Source organism: Rosa chinensis, chromosome 2, assembly GCF_002994745.2.
Source record: "Rosa chinensis cultivar Old Blush chromosome 2, RchiOBHm-V2, whole genome shotgun sequence".
NCBI classification, from domain to species: domain Eukaryota; kingdom Viridiplantae; phylum Streptophyta; class Magnoliopsida; order Rosales; family Rosaceae; genus Rosa; species Rosa chinensis.
This window is the reverse complement of record NC_037089.1, coordinates 15,280,937-15,301,702: the sequence shown is the minus strand read 5'-3', so window position 1 is coordinate 15,301,702 and position 20,766 is coordinate 15,280,937. Positions and strand designations below refer to the sequence as shown.

At 36.8% G+C, this 20,766-nt stretch overlaps 2 long non-coding RNA genes across 7 annotated transcripts in view; one reads left to right on the top strand and one right to left on the bottom strand.

Moving 5' to 3' along the window:
• The window catches only part of LOC112183555, a 53,081-nt gene extending 44,666 nt beyond the window's left edge, over positions 1–8,415 (bottom strand). The window contains exons 1-3 of one of the 3 annotated variants that reach the window (XR_005807451.1): positions 8,143–8,415; positions 7,916–8,048; positions 5,956–7,711 (exon numbers count right to left, since the gene is read on the bottom strand). This is a non-coding gene — a long non-coding RNA (uncharacterized LOC112183555). The remainder of the gene's footprint in view (positions 1–5,955; positions 7,712–7,915; positions 8,049–8,142) is intronic. The other 2 variants (XR_005807450.1, XR_005807452.1) reach the window with 2 other exon arrangements.
• LOC112183554 lies at positions 217–4,842 on the top strand. Of its 4 annotated transcripts, XR_005807449.1 has the most exons (7): positions 227–553; positions 791–840; positions 1,528–1,782; positions 3,111–3,185; positions 3,828–3,874; positions 3,979–4,460; positions 4,595–4,842. It is a non-coding gene; the product is annotated as an uncharacterized LOC112183554 (long non-coding RNA). The 4 variants fall into 4 exon arrangements; XR_005807447.1 differs by having other exon boundaries at positions 219–553; positions 3,111–3,874; XR_005807448.1 differs by having other exon boundaries at positions 223–553; positions 3,828–4,460.
• Positions 8,416–20,766: the final 12,351 nt, after the last annotated feature.

The following is a 20,766-nucleotide window of genomic DNA, read 5'->3' as shown; positions in this document are numbered from 1 at the left end:
TTACGGCGTGCATTCAATGTGCGCCGTAAATGAGTATCAATTACGGCACACTTCTATGTGGGCCGTAAATGATGTATGAATTAGTTCATTTACGGCATGCTTTTGGAATACGCTGTAAATATCTCTTTTCATTCACGGCTTGCACAGTATGCAGGCCTTAAATGAGTAATCTAGAGTCTTTTACGACATGTTTGTGAAAACGCCGTAAATGAGTTCGTGAATTTTGCGATTAGCGGGAAAATTTTTAGCTTTTCCCTCCTTCCAGTTTTCCCAGCTTTCCCAAATACTAACTTGATATATAAGTGAATATGTTTTATCGGATGTCTGTTTCTTAAAAAAAAAAAAAAGAAGAAAGAACTGAGATGAGAGAAAAGGCAAGAACGAGCGGCGGAAGACGCTTTGCTCCTAATCTACATTGAGAAGAGTTGAAGAGCGGCCGAATCTACAAGATTGCAGAAGAATCGAACTTGCTCAAGACGATTGCACCGATATCCACCGCTAGATCTAGAAAAGTTATTGCACAATTTCAAGAATGGCCACCGCTTATTTCTGGGTATGATTCCTATATGTTCTTCCTTGCAATAATTGGAAATTTTTGTTCTCTATTGTTTGATTTTGTTGAAATCTTAAACGACGCTCTCAAATCTCAAACTGATAACCAACTCAAGAAGTCCCTCTTTGAACAACGGAGGTCCTCTTCTCGAAAATTCATCTTCATTCGCTTGTTTTGTCTATAGTATGTATGCCCATTTAGTTTTCATTTTGATTTGTTTTTGTTTTCAATGGTTAGGCGGTTGAATCAAGCAATTGATGAGATGACCCTCTGTAGCCGTGGCTTGAGTGAGTACCACACTACTTAATTTGTACTCTCCTTTGAATCTAGCGGTTTGGTTCAAATTACGTTGTTTAATTTCTCAATTTTAACTATTGCAATCCAAAGATCCCGTACTTTTGTTATTAGTACTGATTTTGCATTTATAGATTTCTCTGTATTCCATTTGAAGAGATTGACTTGAAATCTCGGTATTCTTTTACTAATAAATTGCTTGATTGAACTGTTGCTGCTCATTTATACCAAGCTTTGAAGTAAATGACTCATTGTGTGTAGTTTGCAAACCGTTTCAAATGTACAGCATCTAGCTACGTATAAACCTTAATAAATAGAACTTCATGTGGGTTATACAGGGTTTTCGTTCTTTTCTCAGTTTTATGTAGTTTCATACTAAGTTCACAGGGGAATTGAAAAGGGAAATTCGATGTAATTTTATTGTTTTCGGTTGTCATATTCAAATTATCATGTAGTTTCTGTGATTAGTGCCTTGTCTTTCTATTATTCGGCTTCTGAAAAGAAAGTGGAGGTGGACCTCTATTTTTTACAATCTGCAGTTTTTGTTTCTGTGATTATGACATCGCAATTAAACTGAATCCTGGATAGAAGCAGCTTTTATCGATGCTGCTATTGTTTTTTCTTTTATTTTTCTAAACCATTGAGATGCTCGTGGGTCTGATGCCTTGATTCCTGATTAGCTATACAGACAAAGAGAACCAAGAAGGCTGGTATTGTCGGGAAGTATGGTGAAGAAGGATTTTCTGTAACTTTGTGTTTGGGGACTGCAGATTGTATAGGACTGGAGCCAAAAGACAGTTTTGTAAATTGTTGTGAAAAGAATCTAGATCCTACAATAAGATTCTCTATTTCATATCACTTGTGTTCAAGACTTGACGCATATCGTGTCAGGCCGACAACAACAACAACAAGAGTGACCTGCATCCGCTGCTTTGGTAAGTCCCTCTTCCAATTTAATTTTCCAACGCTTAATTATATGGTTGAATCTGTATGAATATGTGGTGATTTATTTTGTATGGGAACAAAATTGTGTAACTGTATGAAAATTTATAGGATAAGCTTCAGTTTTGTTTTTGGTTGTGATAATTTGTGATATTTTGATTAGATGTGTCATGTATGAGGCTGAAGTTTGGGGATTTCGGTAGCAATTTGGGGTTTCTTTGCTAATTGGAGATGGCTAAGCTTTTATCTGATGATTGCATGTCTTTAAGATAGGCTTATTAACAAACTTTTGGGAATTGAATTTGATATGGCTGAATTTGCACTGAGTAGTTTCTATGCACCTTATTGAGAGGAACCAAACTTACCAGCTTCCTGAAGGACCATGCAACACCACGTCACCGATTACTGACCCGAGCCACCTTCCCAGAGGCCACCATATCTACTTCTCTGTCTCCAATTTCGAATCTTTTGTGCAAACACTCGAGGCATGCATCCTTTTTCAGATTAACCTTTCGGATTTTGTATGGCTTGGAGTTTCATTTGATGTTTATTACTGTTTGATTTCATTTGTTTGGCCTCAACAAGAGTTGTAGTTTGTGTAGTTCACTGAGACCTTAAGATAGGCAAAGAACCTTGAAAACATTGAAAGTGTCACAAAAAACCATGGCCAATGTTAGACCTTGTCCCAAATTATACTGATTAGTATGTATCCTGGACATGAACAATTCTGTGCAATAAAATTGCAACTCTTGATCCTTAAGCCAGGAGCATCACAGACCAATCCATGCACTGCTTAGGTACCATTCTATACTCGAGTGACGTGAATTTATAAACCTATTATTGGCTATCAAATGTCAATTGGATTCTTTGATCTAAATATTTCTCAGAGATATCACTGCCTCCATATCAAATAACTGCAACTGTTTTATGGAAATGTGAGATTCCTTAGCTACCCAAGGACTCTATATTATTTCACACATGATATGGTTGACTAATGACACATAGTTTACCTCAACATTCATAGCTGACCACTTGAATTTTGTATCTAATTGTTGCTGTTTAATTGTTTATGGTTGGAATTTTTGAAAGCATAGTTGGAAAGTTCGTATACCCCCTAAATTTTTACATCCAAACACCCAGATTAATTCATCTTTCAGATTGTTTCTCCCATATATATAGCCAGATAACTGCAAATAACAATTTCCGACAAATTTGGTTATGTGGGTCAACCATGGTTCAAAACTGTGGCAAGTCGTTCATTAATCTAATCTTTCTTCTTCTATTCGACGAGAGTTGTCTGAGTCGAAATATGCTTGTGCAGGAAAAGGGAATCCAAACTTTTTAGGTCACTTCCTAATGGCAAGGAGCATGTCTTTTTCTTTGATCCAGATATATAGTAAGCTTTTCTAATTCCAATTATTGTATGATGTTGGTTTCAAGGTTGAAACCTATATAATATAGCCATAATTTAAATTGATACTCTTTATTTGAGGGGTGTTAGAATTTTGTATGTGTGCAGGCATTGTATATAAATAATGCCAACATGATCTAATGTGATTAGTTGAGAAGTTAAACACATTGCTGGATTGGATATCTGATTCTCAAGATGAATTGTCGTTCAGTAGATTAATTTGGAATGTAAACTCATTAGCTTGAAGGTGTACGTATTGTAGGAAGAACAAGCTACAATCTGTTTGCTTTCTAGCTTTATCGGCTTAATTTTGATCATCACAGGTAAACTGAGCTAAGTCAGCTAACTATATTGGCGATAAATCTAGTAACTTGACTGCCCAGCTGGTTCTCAACTCTAGAGAATATGAGATTTTTTATTATTTTTTTATTATCAAATAATGGTTGGAAGTTGGCACTTGTTACAAGTAGAGAGCTCTGGTATATAAGCAGTTGAGGACGAGCCTAATATTTTTACTTACCAAAAAACATAATTCAGTTTTCACGTTCTCATGTAAGTAAGCTAGTCACAAGTAAGCCACTTGCAGAAAGCTTTTGATTCTATAATACTGATACAAAAATGAGTCAGGATTCAGGAACAGCCAAGAAGGCCATTGGAGGACATGAGCTAATACAGTACATATCTCACCTCTTTTTGATACAGTACATATCTCACCTCTTTTTGATACATGTAGTTAGATTATTGACTGTTTTTTTTTTTTTTTGGATTTTCACTAAAGGAACACACTAGTGCACAACAATATGTTACTGAGATTGGAAATAGAAAACGTAAAGAAAATCCAACTGTTAGAAGTACTGGTAGTGATATAGCACAGAGCAAACAGAAAGATGCAAGTGTTAGAAGTTCTTATAATGAGACAGAAAATGGCAGGCCAATTCAGCAAAGTTTTAATGGAAAGAAGCAACAAGATAACCCCAAAAAGGTCCAGAAGACAGGTTTGGGGAAACAAGTACAGTTGTTAAGTTGGTTTGCTAAAGAAGAAGTGGTTGTTGCAAGTGCTAGTATTATATCAAAAGATCCAGAAGTTGAGGTGCATCATGTGCCTCTTGGCCATGATTGTTGGAAAGTATCGGTGCATGAAGTTTTTCATGATATAGCCTTGTATCGCCCAACAAGCGAGTTTAGTAAACTTTATGCATCCACAGGAAGTATGATTGCATGGCCTATCAAGTACATCAAAGTGAATTAGGCATTTTGGAGGTAATTGCTTCTATTTTCTTATGATACATTAATTGCTAAATTAGAACTTTAGCTGCATGTTTTTTCCTTGAATGAAAAACAAATATGACAGGCTACATTTCATTGCTCTTTTTGTGTTTGTTTTGGTTATGCAGGTAAAAATTGGCACCATGCATAGTATGAAGATGTTTAAAAGGTCAAACCATGGATCACTATAGATTTATCTTTTGCAATGAACAAAGACAATTCTAATCTAAGATGCTCTCTAGTAATCTAGAATGTTTTCTATTCTGGCATCCATTGTGATGATAATTTGTTGGTATTAAGTTGTTTCAATTCTATACAGTATTGAATTGCTATTGGCAATTAATTTACATTTAGTAATTTCATACTTCCAGTTTATTATCTACATTCTTATCTCAAAAGCTTGTGTAGTTTTATTTAGATTTTGAAATGGTATTGCAAAATTTACAGGAAAAAAAAATTCGGCGCAAATATTACCCGCCACAAATTTTCAAAAACATTTATGTAAACAGGACCCACATTTACGGCCTGCTTGCTAGTCAATCACGGCGTGCTTTTAAGATCAGTTACGACATGCTTCTGATGTCAATTACGGCGTGCTTTTGATGTCAATTACGGCATACTTTTATATTTCAAAATCGAAATAAATAATTTATAGGACTCTTTTACGGCGCGCCATTTTTGTCTTTTACAGCGTGCTTCTAAGATCAATCACGGCGTGCTTCTGAGATCATTTACGGCGCACTTTTTTGGTCAATTACGGCGCGTTTTTATATTTCAAAATCGAAATTCAAATTCTCTGAAACTCTTTTACGGCGCTCTTATTTGCCTTTCACGGCGTGCAGGCGGGGTCTTTTACGGCTTTCTCTAAACACGCCGTAAAAGAGTTTGGTCTTTTACGACATGCCCATTTACGGCGCTTTTTTGTGTGCCGTAATTTGTCTTTTACGGCGTTCTTTGTGGGCCGTAAAAGATCATTTTTCTAGTAGTGCAAAGAGATCAAACAACTTGCATATCTATTAGAATATAGAAAAATAACTATTTACTTAATAAAGAACTGGAGAAATAAAGGGGATGATCAAAGACCAATCTATAAAGTGATCGAATAGCAAAAGAAAAGGCAACTAACAACTTCCAAACCCATTTTGTATGAATTGTTTTGTTTATTATTAAATTAACCATTTATGCAAATTAGCCAGTTAGGTCGATATATATATATATATATATATATATATATATATATATATATATATATATGAAATTTATGATACCAGATCCCACCAGAATATATAATTAATTAACATGCAAGAATAAAATACAAACCCCAAATATTTTGGGCAGAAACTAGTTTTAAAATGCATCACAGAGATCAACATAGGAAAATATGTACCATATAAATAATAAATTATATGGTACTGTTAATTTAAAAAAAAAAAATTACCAGTTGATATAAAGAAATGGAGTAGGAGTAGTAGTAGAGTAGTATATGTACTTGTTAGTACTAATAGAAGAAGATTGAAGAAGAACTATGATGAGGACGCTGATTATGACCAATAGCAGATCTCACTTTGAGCTAACTAATAAGCCTTTCATTGTGGATAATCTGAATTGACAGAAAACAGTAAAAATTAATCCAAAGTGAATGAACATATACACATACTTCCACAAACACAGCATTACAAAACACTGAAATCCACGTTGCAGTAGTAGTCACTGCTGAGTTTCATCATCAACCCACATAAAGAAACCAAGACACACAATAACTAATACATAAGGAAGCATGTGATGCATAAAAACAACCAACCAGGGAGTTGAGTAATGCATGTGATGCACAAAAACAAGCAGGACAGAAAATACATATAAAGCAAATATGCAATTATTCCATGCCTACCCATATTGGCCTTTTCTTGATCTCTTCCATAATAACTATGTTGAGTAACAGTCTCTCTAATAGAACAAATTCACACATGCCTTCAAGGCCGTCATATCTTTCAAAGGGAGAGAGAGAAAGAGACACTAGAGAAAGAGAGAACAAGAGGACAACGGCCATCATGCAAGCAAGAGACTAGGAAAATATTTCCTTGTAGACTTTCTGACCACAGTTACGGCTGCACTAAACATGATCTTACCTCAAGAGACTCGGTGTTATAAAAGAAATGCCAAGTACATGCGCAAAATGCTCCACCAAGAAGGGGAACTTGCACCAACCCAATTCAATCACAAAAACTTTAATTAAGAAGACACAGACATTGAAATAGTACTAAAACTAGAAAGCAAGGTCAACATAAAGTTCCTCCACCAACCCATCTTTTCTAAGGGCTATTTTCAAAACTTGGAAACCCAGCTTTGCAACTTATGGCTAAATCAAAATCCACAATCTAATCGCAATTCAAAAAGACCATTGAATGACACCATTTCAAAGCACAGCTGAATACGATAAACGATTTGATGGGGGACCTAACAATGATGTCCACTATGTTGTTCCAACAAGTGATTTCCCAACATTGAAACTGCTTTTACTTTTGGCTGGAGCAGGATGATGCAAGTTGTTAAAATTATTTTATTTTCAGTTTCTTAACAAAATAGAAAAGGCCAAATGACAAGCATTCCCAATCATGGATTCTCCTAATACATGTGAGCAAAAGCTAATACTCACGATCAAACTCCGGCGAGTATATTAAACTCTTAATGGCTACATTACCAACAGTTCATGCTCTCCACAATTCAATTATCAAAACTTAATCAAGTTTTCCTTACAATCAAAACAGTTCATACATTGCCAACAACCATACTGTTGACAAATTCTAAATGAAATCCAACCCAGCAACTAAACACAATCACTTGCACTATAAACACAATCACCTGAAAATCAACCCAGCAACTAAATTTATAATGATATACTCTAATGACCAGATAAAACATTTTCGACTTTTTCATTGGCAGAAGGAGGAACTTCATATAGATCGGAGGTTTCCCATTCATCAGTGAAAGGATAGCAGTTGGAATACCCCACAAAGATTCCCCAAAAAAGCATAGACACTTACTCTATATGATTGTCAGAACGGAACAACTCAAACCCAGATTTATAATGAAATCAATTGGAATCATACCTTCAAATGACCTACTACGAATCGAACTCCAATACCTTCAAATTGACTGCTGCAAATCGAAATCACTATCAGATTTCAAGCCAAATCACTACCAGAAGCCTATAACTTATCTTCACTGCTTTACTGGACCAAACTTCACTAAAGGAACAAAATTTCAGTGAAAGAAGTACGAACTTTTAGATGAAGACCCCAAATTCAAAATTAGAATACGCAAAACATTTGCAAATTCATCTATTGAATACCCATCTCTTCGTGAGTAGAGAAAACACCAAGCAACTGAGACCTTGCAAATAGATATAGAAATAGAGGAAAAAGTGAAAGAATGAAAGAGAGATTGAATACCCATCTCTTCGTGAGTGGAGAAGTCGTAGTGACCCGTGGGCTTGCCCTTGAACTTTCCTCTTCCTATTTTGGATTAAAGAGATAACAGCCTCAGCCTGAATCGCTTGTGCTGCTACCCAATGCAATCGCCTAGCTAGGCAAAGTGAGATGAACATTTAATTGAGAAAACCCAAAATACCCAATCCAACAAAAACCTAAATCAATTAACACTTAACCAAGGGGATTACCAGTGATAGATGCGAACTCAGACTGAGACCAAGATACGAATTGAGATTGAGACAGACATCGTTTGGCTAGAATGGGGTTTTCTATTTTGTGAGGTGAGATGGTTGAGATGATTCTGGGTTTTCAGTTTCCATGTCAGATTCGAAGAAATTGATGATGGATTGGGTTTTCAGTTCGAAGATTTCTGTTGGGTGCGAGAATGAAAGCGAGAGCAAGAGAGGAGATGGGTTTGAGAGTGAGAGCGAGTTGAGAGAAGGTTTTTAGGTTTCTTTCAGTTTGATAAATTTGTCGGGCCAAAATTTCATTAAGTGTTAGACGGATATATCTTTACGTTGTGCCAAAAACCAAACTGAAAGGAGGGGAAAAAAAACCAAAGTCAGTTCAATGCATAACAGAAATCTGTTGTTTGAAACATAACCCTTTCCAAACAGTTCCTTTCAAGAAAAAAAAAAAAAAAAACCCAAACAACCAAAACTAAATCAATCTCAATGTAATGCACAATAGAAATCTATTGTCTGAAATAGAACATTTTTCAGAAAACTGATTTACCATGATATACACTATATTCAGATAATAGAATTTTTTCATTATGTCGTTAAAAATTATTTAGACAACAAAAAACAATCGTTTTGTCGTCTGATAAGTTTATTGATGTAGTGTACTCCGGTTCAAGGGTCGTAGGAATTCACTTGACATGAATTAAAGCCAGTTCAAGGGTCCCTAATTCACATCAAGAGGCCTAGAGATCGAGGAATTAGACTACTAAGCGACCCACCCGTGCAATCACGCAACATGTGTAAATGACCATGCTTATAACCCCTCAAATACGAAATTGAAGGTTTCTAGCTTGGGAATTAGAGGGGGTCAAGTCTCTAACTCCGTCCTAGACATGCTCAAAATACACACTCTAGAGTTGACTACGCTCCTCGACATGCATTTCAACCCAACAATAATTGATATAAGCATCCATCATATTAAAATTGCATCATTACATTAAACTAAACAACTTTTACACAAAATTTGGATTAGGGCACACAACCCTAACCACCAACAAGAAAATTACTCACAACCCATAATCATATACATCAAAATTATAAAATTCAAATACAAAAAAGAAGAGAAGTGTAGGAGAAAACAAGAATAGTCACAAATTGCTAAAAAGCTAGCATGATTAGTCTTGAATTACAACTCCCACAACTCCCACAATTACCTAAGTCTTGAATCTTATAGAGAATGAAGCCTTTGATGAATCCTTGAAGATTTTGGGCGAGTAATCCTTCAAATTTCTAAAATAGAACTAAAGAAAATATGAAAAATGGAGAAGGATGGGAAAGAGAGCAACCTAAAGGGCTGCCTCTGTTTTGGTGGTGCAGCGTCGTATGTTTCTTCCCCTTCTAAGAATGGGCTCAGACCCTTTTTAATTGTGTGGTGCTGTTACAAAGAAGTAGGCCTGGGCATTTTAGCCCGAAAACCCGGACCGAATCGATCTGGACCTTCAGGTCCGGGCTGGGCTTTGAGGAAAAAAAAAACACAAAAAAATAAAGCCCGAACCATTTGCATTTAAACGGGCCGGTCCCTGGCCTTGTAATTCAAACAGCTGAAAACCCGAAGAAAAGCCCGAAGTCATATAACATTATAACCCTATACTGCCTCAACTAAGAGACTTCAAAATCACAGCCTTTTTCTGGAAATTGACCTCAATCCTTTCCCAAACCGCCAAACGCAACCCCGACCATTTCCTAAATATTGAATCTGCAGCCTTCTTCAGTTGAATCACTTCTTCACTTTTCCGATTCCCTTCGCAACAAGAACCCTTCACGGCTTCACTTATCCAGTTTCCTTTAGCAGCTCGAAGCCTCGAATCCAGCTCGGGAGGTTTCCCGATTTCGAATTCAAAAACCCCAATTTCCAGAAACGTAGCAATCCCTAGCCCTCAATCCCTTCTGCCCTTCTTCGATCTGCTCAAACCTACTCGAATTCCTAGATTTCCCAATTTCGAATTCGAAAACCCCAATTTCCAGAAACCCAACAATCCCTAGCCCTCAATTCCTTCTGGCTTTCTTCGATTACTAACTCGAAACCCCAAGCCTTCTTCGAAAACTAACCAGAAGCCTCTCGGTCTTTGGCAATGGAACCCGAAGCAGCTGCAGTTTGTGGGGACGAGTTGGTGGTAGCTTCCAGCCAATCTGAGGGCGGTGATTGATATTTATTTTTGGTTGTTTCTATGTTTTTCTTGTTTATGAGCTTTGGTTTTCAGCTTCTGCTCTGTCACTTTCATGTGGGCATCTATTTGACTATTTGGTATTGTTGTATTTGCTCTTTTGTTTAATAAGTATGCATAATGATGTGAGATGGTTGACTAATAATGTGATCTGCATAATGTAAAATGGTTGTAGGATGAACATGGCTTGCTGGACACCATTTGATGGCGGCAGCTAGAGGCTTGGAAGCAAACTAATTTGGTTTCAAACTTTATTTTTTACTTGGTCAGAAATAATTTATTTGCCTATTTGGTTTGGAACTTCATCTGGTCTATAATTCGATTATTACTTTAGTTCTTTAGTTGATTTTATTTAAACTTTGAAGTTTGAACTCTCCAAGTTGGAAACTTCACTTCTTCAATTCTTCATTCATACGGTTTGAATTTAAACTTTGAAACTTCATTTGTTTGTACTTTGAACTTTGAACAAGCTATGAAGTTTGGATGTTATTCTCTTCATTTTGTACCTTAGTTTTTGACACTGATGTGTATGATGTTTAAAAGAACCCAGAAGATCAGAAACCTGATGAAATTGTGAAGAAAATGAAGAATGTCAACATTGGACTTTTGAGCCCGAAAACCCGGCAGGACCGGCCCATTCAATTACGGTCCGGGCCTTCACGGTCCCTATAACTGGAAAACTTTATTTGAGCCCGGCCCGAATAAAACGGGCTTGGTCCCGGGGCTAGTAAAATGACATGCAGTCCCGACCCGTGCCTTGGCCTACAAAGAAGAAAGAATGATAGATAAGGTATGGTGAGGTGTCAGCGTGTGACTGGCTAGAGTGAAAAAGGAAAAGAAGAGAAAGTGTTAAAGTGATATGGTTGTTGGCACGTGGGTTTCCATCTTAACCAAACCACAATGTTTAATTAAATTTTGAGCCCATTAACTAGGCTAAACGTGCAACATCATGTTTAATTAATCAATCAATATTGATTAATTAATCAAACAATCACTTTTTACTTCTTCTTCTTTTACCCTTTTTTTCTTTTCTTTTCCATAAGCCGTAATTATTCCTTGCACCCGTCATGATGTTGGGTAACACACTTTTGTTGATATTGATCGGCATTGACCATTTCGTGTCTTTGTCGGGACTCCAATTTGCTCAACTTTTACACCATTTTATCTTGATTTCCCAAATTCCGCTTATTTCCTATACATAAATAAAAATAGATTAATTACATAATAATTAGTTTGGAGATTAGCTTAATTCTCGTGTTTTAAATACAATTACATGAATAGAATGTGAATAATCAGTAGCTATGAGAATACTGCAGTACTGCACCAACTCATGAAGTCCGGTTATCTAATTCTGGGTCTAATGGGGCATATAGTACACTTGATGATCAAAATTAGTTTACAAGCATCACTAACGGTTTTACTCAGAGGAGTAGACACACAAATACATTCAATTTTAGTTCTACTCGATCAGTTGGGTAAAGGTTACAAATGGTTCTAGACCCTTAAATGGTTTTAACAAGCCAAGCCTTTTCAATAGTTTTGGATTACCTGGGCTAGCTTCTGCTCCACATAACAACATCCAAGCTCAAGGTGCACGTTTGCACTTAAGATGGTTAATTACATTGGAAATCCTAATGCTTTTCAACCAACAACTTCTACAACAACTAAGCTTTGTCTGCTTCCATTTCCACTCAACCAAGTTTCTGTCTTGCCTTGGCAGATAACAATTCTTCTCAGTCACAAGTTGTCACTTCTCTGCAAGTTGCTCATGCAACTTCATTGTCAATTCCTAGTCACTCTCTTTTGCAGAAGCACTTAAGAAAATAGTAGCTCTGCCGACATCAGACACTAGTCTGCTCTCTTCTCCTCCAAACATAAATCTCATGAATTGTAGGCAACATTGTCATCCTATGGATTGGAGGCAATTACTTCCCGTCATTCATCCTGGTTAGCTTGTTCTTGGTCCGTTTGCTGGCCCTTTTATATCAAAGGACTTTACACGGCACAATTATCCCTCTGCTGCAATCTAGTACTTAGTACACGAAGCACTGGCTTGAGGGGTGATGTTAAGTCAATAGAGGCTTTCATTGTGACACATGTTGCAATCCAATGGAGAGTTAGAGATATTAGTTAGGAAGAAAGTATAAAAGGCTAATTGTGATCATCTTCTGTAATCTCTTAAAAAAGTTGTTAGAGCCTGTACAATTACTATTCTCAATGTATCAATATCTATTTTCTCTCTTTTCTTCTTCGTCTTCTTCCTTGGTTCTTTAGCTTAGGTTTTCATCATTTTCACCATGATCAGAATTTCTGGCTGGCAGGACGGTACCTACTTTACACATAATTAGGCGGCCTCCAATAAAAATGCACATAAAGAAAAATGTGGTTGGAACTTGAAACTTGGATGTAAGGCCATCCCCAGCTATGGGGGGTTAAATAGCCCCCATGCTAAATTTTAGCCCTCGATAATCACTATTCATGTAAATAGTGAGGGCTATAATTTCTACCATCTCCAACCCTTATGACTATAAGTTTAAATATCATGTTATTTTATTGTTTGCCCTTTAATTTCAGCCATTGGTTTTGTTGATCAGAATTTTGGGCCACCAGCGTGGTCCCACGAAGAATAAGCCCAATGGCTAAACAAAGGGCTATGTTTAGATCAACCCTTGGCCCTTTTAGCCCCCCAAATCAATTTTTGTTATAGCATAGCCTTGGGTTGGAGATGGAAAATGGTGTTTTTTGGGCTATACCAACCCCTTAGCCTAGGGTTGGAGGCCACCTAATATTAGCACAAAGATAGGAAAGTGAGCAAGCGTGCCTTTTTATTTGTTTATTTTTGTTTTTACGTAAAAATAATAATTTTATTAATCAGGCTGCTTATATAAAGGGGAAATGATTATTTACCCAATTTTAGCTTAAAAATTGCCCACTTACCTAAATACTCTAAGAGATTGCCCACTTACCCAAACACTCTAAGATTATTTCCCTAATACCCAATTATGTATTTTTTTTTAATTCATTTTTATTTATTTTTGGGACAATTTTGCCATCTCCTTCTTTGTCACTTTGAGAAAGAAATCATGAGAGACCTTGCTTGACTCCGGTGGCGGACTCCGGCGACTAGTGATCCGACGCCGACGGCAGGTGACTGGACTCTGGCGACCGGAATCCGACAACCGATGACCCGAATCAGGACTCCGGTCACCGGAATCAGGCTACTGGACTGGTGACCGGATTCTGGTGTATGAATTTATTGCTCCCTAATAATACCCAGTAACCATATTATTGCCCCCAGTAATCATATTATTGTCCCCAATAATCATATTATTGCCCCCCAATAATCATATTATTGCCCTCCAGTAATTTGCATAAACTCCCAAAACCAAAACGAATACACTACATGCACAATTGATCAATTTATATGCATATGATTGTCCACCAATACTCATTATTGCCTCCCAATAATCATATTATTGCCCGACAATAGAGATGTATAACTACTCAATAAAACTTTTTTTTTTTCATTATTCTTTCTTCTTTCCTTATAAGCCTTCTGCCAAATTTAGCAAAAAAAAACAGAACGACGCCGTCCAATACAGACGACATTATGGAGCTTTGGATGTGCGGCTGCTTGATTTCGAACTAGACATTGATGTGCGGCTACTTGATTTCATGGCGCTTTGCTCACCTCCAGTGGCACCATCTTGTCGGAGTTCTCCAGTCACTGCTTGCTCTACGGCATCGTTTCTCTGCTGATTTTGATGAACCGAAAGAAGCGAATGAATCCAGATCCAGATCCTCCCTCCCTTCGCTCCTCAAACTCCTCCCAAGGACTTCGGCGGCGGCGCCTCCCTTAACTACTTCGAAGACGAGGACGGCAACAGCGGCGATTTCGGCTCCGTGATCATCAATAGCAACCTAATCGAACCACGAGGGAAGCCGAGCCGTGGACTGCTGCGGAGGAGGAGAGTCGTCGCTGACTGGGACGGTGAGGAGGACCAGCGCCGGTGGCTAGTATGCAGGGCTCCAGCGATGGGCTCGGGAAGCAGAGGAGGGAGAGAGAGAGAGAGAGAGAGAGAGAGAGAGAGAGAGAGAGAGAGAGAGAGAGAGAGAGAGAGAGAGAGAGAGAGAGAGAGAGAGAGAGAGAGAGAGAGAGAGAGAGAGAGTATGAGGGCAATACTGTCAAAGACTATTGGATTGGGTAAATGAGGTTAAAAAACTCTTAGTGGAGTAATAAGTGGACAATTTTTAGATTAAAATTGGGTAAGTGGTCACAACCCCTTATATAAATACAAAAAAATATAAGAGTACATAGAAACTAAAGAAAATGACATAAATTTGTCTTGAAACGTAATTTACATGGACTAAGTACACTGACAATCACAATTTTATTGAAAATATGACTTATCACTTAGATAGTTGTATAGTACGTTTTGATAGAAGAAATTTGCACCAATTAGGTTGAACCATTTTCTAGGTTTATTTCAATATTAGTGTGTGTGTGTGTGTGTGTGTGTGTGTGTGTGTGTGTGTGTGTGTGTGTGTGTGTGTATATTAATCATGGTGCATCTCGCAGGCTAGGATTAGTTAACTATATGATTTTGGGGGAGTATTCAAAATATCTACGTGCACTTGCACCAACATGAATGAATAGCTAGATTGCATTAAATACATTTTTGTTAAAGGAAAAACACATTATGTGCATTCGTCAAAGCAACTGACGAGGAGGGAATCAAGGAATTACAATCACAGCTCAATCAGCATTTAGTATCATTAATGTAATCGATATTTCCGTTGTAATTCTATCCATATATAAAGGGACTATGAAATGAGAAGACCAATTCCAATTGTCATTTTACTTTAACACGTTATCAGCACGCTCAGAGAAAATAAGCCAAGAGAAAGAAAATTTTAGCTTTGAAAAAAAAAACCCAAAACCGTGGAGAAATTTTTTTTCTCTTCTGCCGCCGCCAATAAAAAAAAATAAAAAATTCCCTAGGCCAGTCACAACAGCATCTCCACCGGCACTGCCTCACAGGTCCTCTCCCCTTCACCGGCCTTCATCTTCTGCCAGCAACCCTTCGCCCCAGACCGGCCTCCTGCTTCTGCATTCAGACCGCTGAACCTTCAACGCCGCATCCCAGAGACCCCGACATCATTATCTCAAACCCCACACCCTTAGACCCGATGTCTTCTCCCAGATTGACTCGCCGACATATCCAAAGGCTTCAAGCCAGACGACCTGGTGCTCCGACAGCCGAAACCACCTTGTCAACAGACCTAGACAAAACCTGCCCAGATTTGCCAGAATTTCAGCCCACTCATCCCCCGTCCCTACCAACCCACACGGGCCTCAGCCTCCCTGCAAAACACCCATCGCTGCAGCACTCACCCACGGGCTGACAAAGCTTGAAACAAACCCAGAAGGAAGAAGAAGACGCCAAAAGAGAGGAAAAAAAAAACAGAAAAAAAGGGGTGACCGGGCCAAAGTAAAAACGCGGCCCAAATTAACAGGAAAAAAAAACAGAAAAAAAGAGAAGGGACAAAAAAAAAAAAAAAAAAAAAACTCCGACCCACTATTGAAAAAAAAAAAGCAAGCGGCCGAGTTTTTTCTCAAGCCAAAAACATCGTTACGCCGCCTGCATCAACACACGCGTACGCTAGGATCGTTTTGTTTTCTCGAAATCAAGTATGTTTTTTTAATCAAGCATGTGAATTTTACTTATATTTTATATTTTTTTAAGCATGCTTTATACCTTATTGTTTATTATATTTTGTTATTGAGTTTGTTTAGTTAGATAATTTTTACCATTTAAAGCATGTCTTGTTATTTATGCTTTATATAATTATCTTTAAATATGATTATATATTTTATTGTTTATATTTTGTTATATATTTATGAAATTTTGAGCATGTTTTGTGATTTTTATTCACGTTTATATAATTATTCCTAATGATGCCTTTATATTATGCTATTATTTATATTTTATTTTTACGCATGATATATGTAGCATATATTTTGTTGTATATTTGTGCTATTTGAGCATGTCATGTAGTTTATTTTTATATATGCTATGTTTTATTTATTATTAAATGTGTTATAGTTATTTTTGTAATACAACATATAAAATTCCATTTTGCCATTATACATGCGCATTATACACACACTTACTGTGATAAAGTATTTTCACATAGCATCGAAAAAAAATGTGACCATTACGAATCTTGGTCTTGAAATCTAATTCATACGTTTGGAAAATAATTTACGTGGATGTCTTTATGACTGCGTAATTTATCTCTTCTCATGTTTTATGTAGATGGCTAATCCAACTAGACCTGAGTTTGACATTTTGGACTCAGAAGGACTTGAGTACCACCGTTGGGTTTCCGATGTGGAAATTGCCTTTGTGGCAAAAGACTGCACTGCCACCATTACCGACCCCAAAGATGATGAACTATCTAATAAGGTGAAAGCAAATGCTTTAATATTTCTGAGGCAACATATTAATCCTAGCTTACGCTGGGAGTACCTTCAGTTGAAGACACCCAAAGAACTGTGGGATGCCCTTAAGGGACGTTTTGGGAACATTCATGACACTTTGCTCCCAGAACTGGCCGTTCAGTGGAATGAAATCCACTTGCTTGACTACAAAAGGGTCAATGACTTTAACAAGGACATGTTGCGCCTAAAGGCACGTCTCAATTTCTGTGGAAGGGAAATCACAGAAGATGATATGATCTACAAAGACTCTTTCCACTTTTCCTACTTCAGCGCTTATACTAGCGGACTAGTATAGGCTGGAGTATGACAACAAAAGAATCACAACCTTCAATAAGCTGATCAGCCTACTGCAAGTGGCTGAAAGACATAATGAGGTTCTCTTGAACAACAATGCCAGGCCTACTAGGACAAAGAAAATTCCCAGGGCTAATTATGGAAAAATGAAAGGTGGAAATAACTCCAATGCAAGGGGGTTTAGACGTGCTGATCCCTACCCACGTGACAACAATGCACCACGTGGAAAGGGACATGGGGATCGTGGAAACAAGATGCAAAAGGAAAGAGTTGACAATGAACCATGCTATAGGTGTGGATTCATTGGGTATTGGTACAAGAACTGCCAAGCAAACAACAGAGTAGTAGCCAATTACAAGTGGTATAGAGAGTCTAAAGAACAAGAGGCTCACTATATGGAAGAAGGAGGTCATGACCTAGACGTCAACCTTACAATTGCAGACTTCAATGGTAAAGAGGAACTTGCTAAGTCAATGGATGCTCTCAATCTTGACTGATCTGCTTTATTTTCCAAAAACAGTTGTGAAGGCATAATGCCTCATTTTTAATTAGACTACTACTTGGTCTTAAAGTTTATTTCAATAATGGTTTGATAAATTAGATTTCTGAACAAGACCTTGATTGGATTATCGTTGATTTACTAATAAATTTCAGATTTTATTCTGAAGCATTGAATTTACTCGATTTTATTTACTACATGCATGGTTCGAAATAGCACTTTAAAGATGTAAAGCAATACATCTAGAAAAAAAAGAAAAATTATTAGAATGAAAAGAATACCATTCTACACAAGGCCGACCCAAACTCAAGGCGAGCAAGGTGGTCGTCTTAAGCCTCACATGATAAAAAGCCTAAGCCTGAATTGAAGGCTCAAGTAATTTTTAAAATAGAACACCCAAAAAGAAAAAAGTAGGGCCCAAATCATCATAGAGATGCCTCTTCACAGGATGAACACATCCCTATAAGTCTTCAAATTAGAATATTACAGGTTCTTGAATATTAGTTGTTTTCATTTTTGTTTTTTCTTTTATCAACCACCTAGTTCTACAAAACAGAGAACGGCCTAGGCTTTCCTCGTTTCACTTCTAGAATACTATTTTCTTTTTCTTCTCAATTCTCTAATTTTTGTTCACTTCCAGTTTGAATTCACATATGCAAACATTTGTTTTCATCAAATCATACTTCCCTATGTTTAAAAACTCTGAATTAGTAATTTTTCATTTTAAAAGGTATTTAGAAACTTAAAAATATAAAATTTTAATTCCTAATAGGAAGACTCCTTTTAAATTTAGCCTTAGGTCTCCATTTGCATTGAGACGGCATTACTTATAAGTGCTGGGTCATTTACACTGTCAATGCAGAGATGAATTTTCAGATAAGAAAGTATTCAGTGCACTGACGTGCACTTACACCAATATAAATGGATGGTTAGATAACATCAATTACCTTGTTTTTGTTATTAAAAAAAGTTTACCTATAAATATTACCGGCTGAGATTTGCTGGATTTGCTGCTTCACTAGCTTGCACTACTGGTGCATTGAAGAATTTTCCATAAATTAAAAAGAATGTTTACTATATGTCAAGAGAATAGCTAGGTCTCATAATTCCTTTGGTTGAAAAGGAACACTATATTTTGACGTGTATATAGCTAGAAAAGATTCCATTACGGCATTCCGGCTGAAATGGAAATTGTGGTTGGAGTATATAGGCTATGTTTGGTAGGGCTGGGCTTTTCAGAAAAGCTGGCTTCTGCTTATTTTTGAGAATAAGTGGCTGAAAAGCAAAGCTGCTGAGTGTTTGGTAAACTGGCTTTTTATAAGAGCTGTCAGTGGCAGAAGCAGTGGCAAAGTGTTTGGTAAATCAAACTGGCTTGTGCTTTTTATTTGTGGAATGACCAAATTGGACATGAGAGATTATTTTGCCTTAATTAATTGTATATAAAACAATGTTGTTCAAATGATCTTGTTATTATTTTTAATCTTTATTATGTCCGTATTAATTTTTGTTAACTTTGAATTTTTATAAAGCATGGTGACTATTTGATTAATATGGGACAATATGATTATAAATCATGGTGACTATATTATTATAAATCATGGTTTCTAGTTCACATCAAATGTTCACGTTATTACGCGCATTCATCAAACTTTGAGTAATGCTATTTCTTATTGCTTCCATTTCTTGTGCACCGTGACCATGATATTCTTCTTCTACATCATCATCCATTTCTATCTCACCACTTGACCCATAACCTTCTCTTTCTTCACTGCGGACAAAATGTCTATCACCATGTGCATGTCTCCGTATATAATTATGAAGTGTCATGGTAGCAATGACAATCTTCACTTGCTTTTCAAATGAATAACCTTGCATGTCCCTTAAAATCTTCCACTTTTTTTTCCAAACTCCAAATGTGCGTTCTATAACGCTTCTAAGAGAAGAGTGTGCTTGGTTAAATACCTCTTTTTCATTTCCTGGTTCTTGCCTACGGTATTGTTGAAAATGTTGTCTCGGACCTTTGTAAGGTCCCAAAAACCCATTCATTTGAGGCTATCCGGAATCTACAACATAATATTTTCCTGTAAAATAAAGAAATGTCAAATTTTAACAAAACTTCATTCAAAGCATCATAAAATTTGATCTAAAAATAACTATAAATAAATATAGTTACCTGGTGGAGGTTTAGGAAAATTCATTTCGGGATCTCGAAGTACTGATAGAAACACTCTCGTATCATGATCAGACCCTTCCCATCCCGCACATACATAGATAAATTGCATATTGAAATTACATGTTACCATAACATTTTGTGTTGGTATTCCTTTTCTACCAATGTACGGTATTTGTTTTTCAGGAGCTATAGAAGCCGGAATATGCACTCCGTCGATAGCACCGACGCAATCCTGTAAATAATGATGTTATTTGTCAATTAATACAAGTAACTAAATTGTGAAATAATTTACTAGTAACGTATGACAAATACCTTAAAATGAGGCATGTATCTGTTATCCCTCATGATCTCTGATGCAACACCATTAAATTCATTCTCCGAAGGCCTCATTATATGTTTACCTAGTTTACACACATGATCTAGTGCTTGTCCTAAATATCTAGAAACGGTTTCATTAGAATGTTGAAATCGTTCTGCTACTAACCTAATTCCACATCCCTGTCCTAGGCACCACAATAGCATTCCCATAACTTCAATATGACTTGTTCTATTTGAACCCAACACCCCAAATTGAACTTCCAAATCACTACATAAACGATAAAATACTTCCTTTTGCATTCTAAATGCATTGTAACACCGACTGTCATTCCCTTGTAATACTTCCATTATCCACTTATTACCTGTTTGAGAAGATACCATGCAAGGAGTTTTATAAACATAGTTCATGTAATAATGTTGAATGAGCAAAGCATTAAATTGTACACTTCGTAAGAATATCTCCTCCTCCACTTCATCTACTTCGGAATTGTTCATATTTCAATCCAAAACCTGCAAATTTAAATGTAAATATGATAAATATAAACTAAATCATTAACAAGCAGTAATGAAAATAATTCACCAAATTCCATTTTTATAATCCACATGATGAAAAACA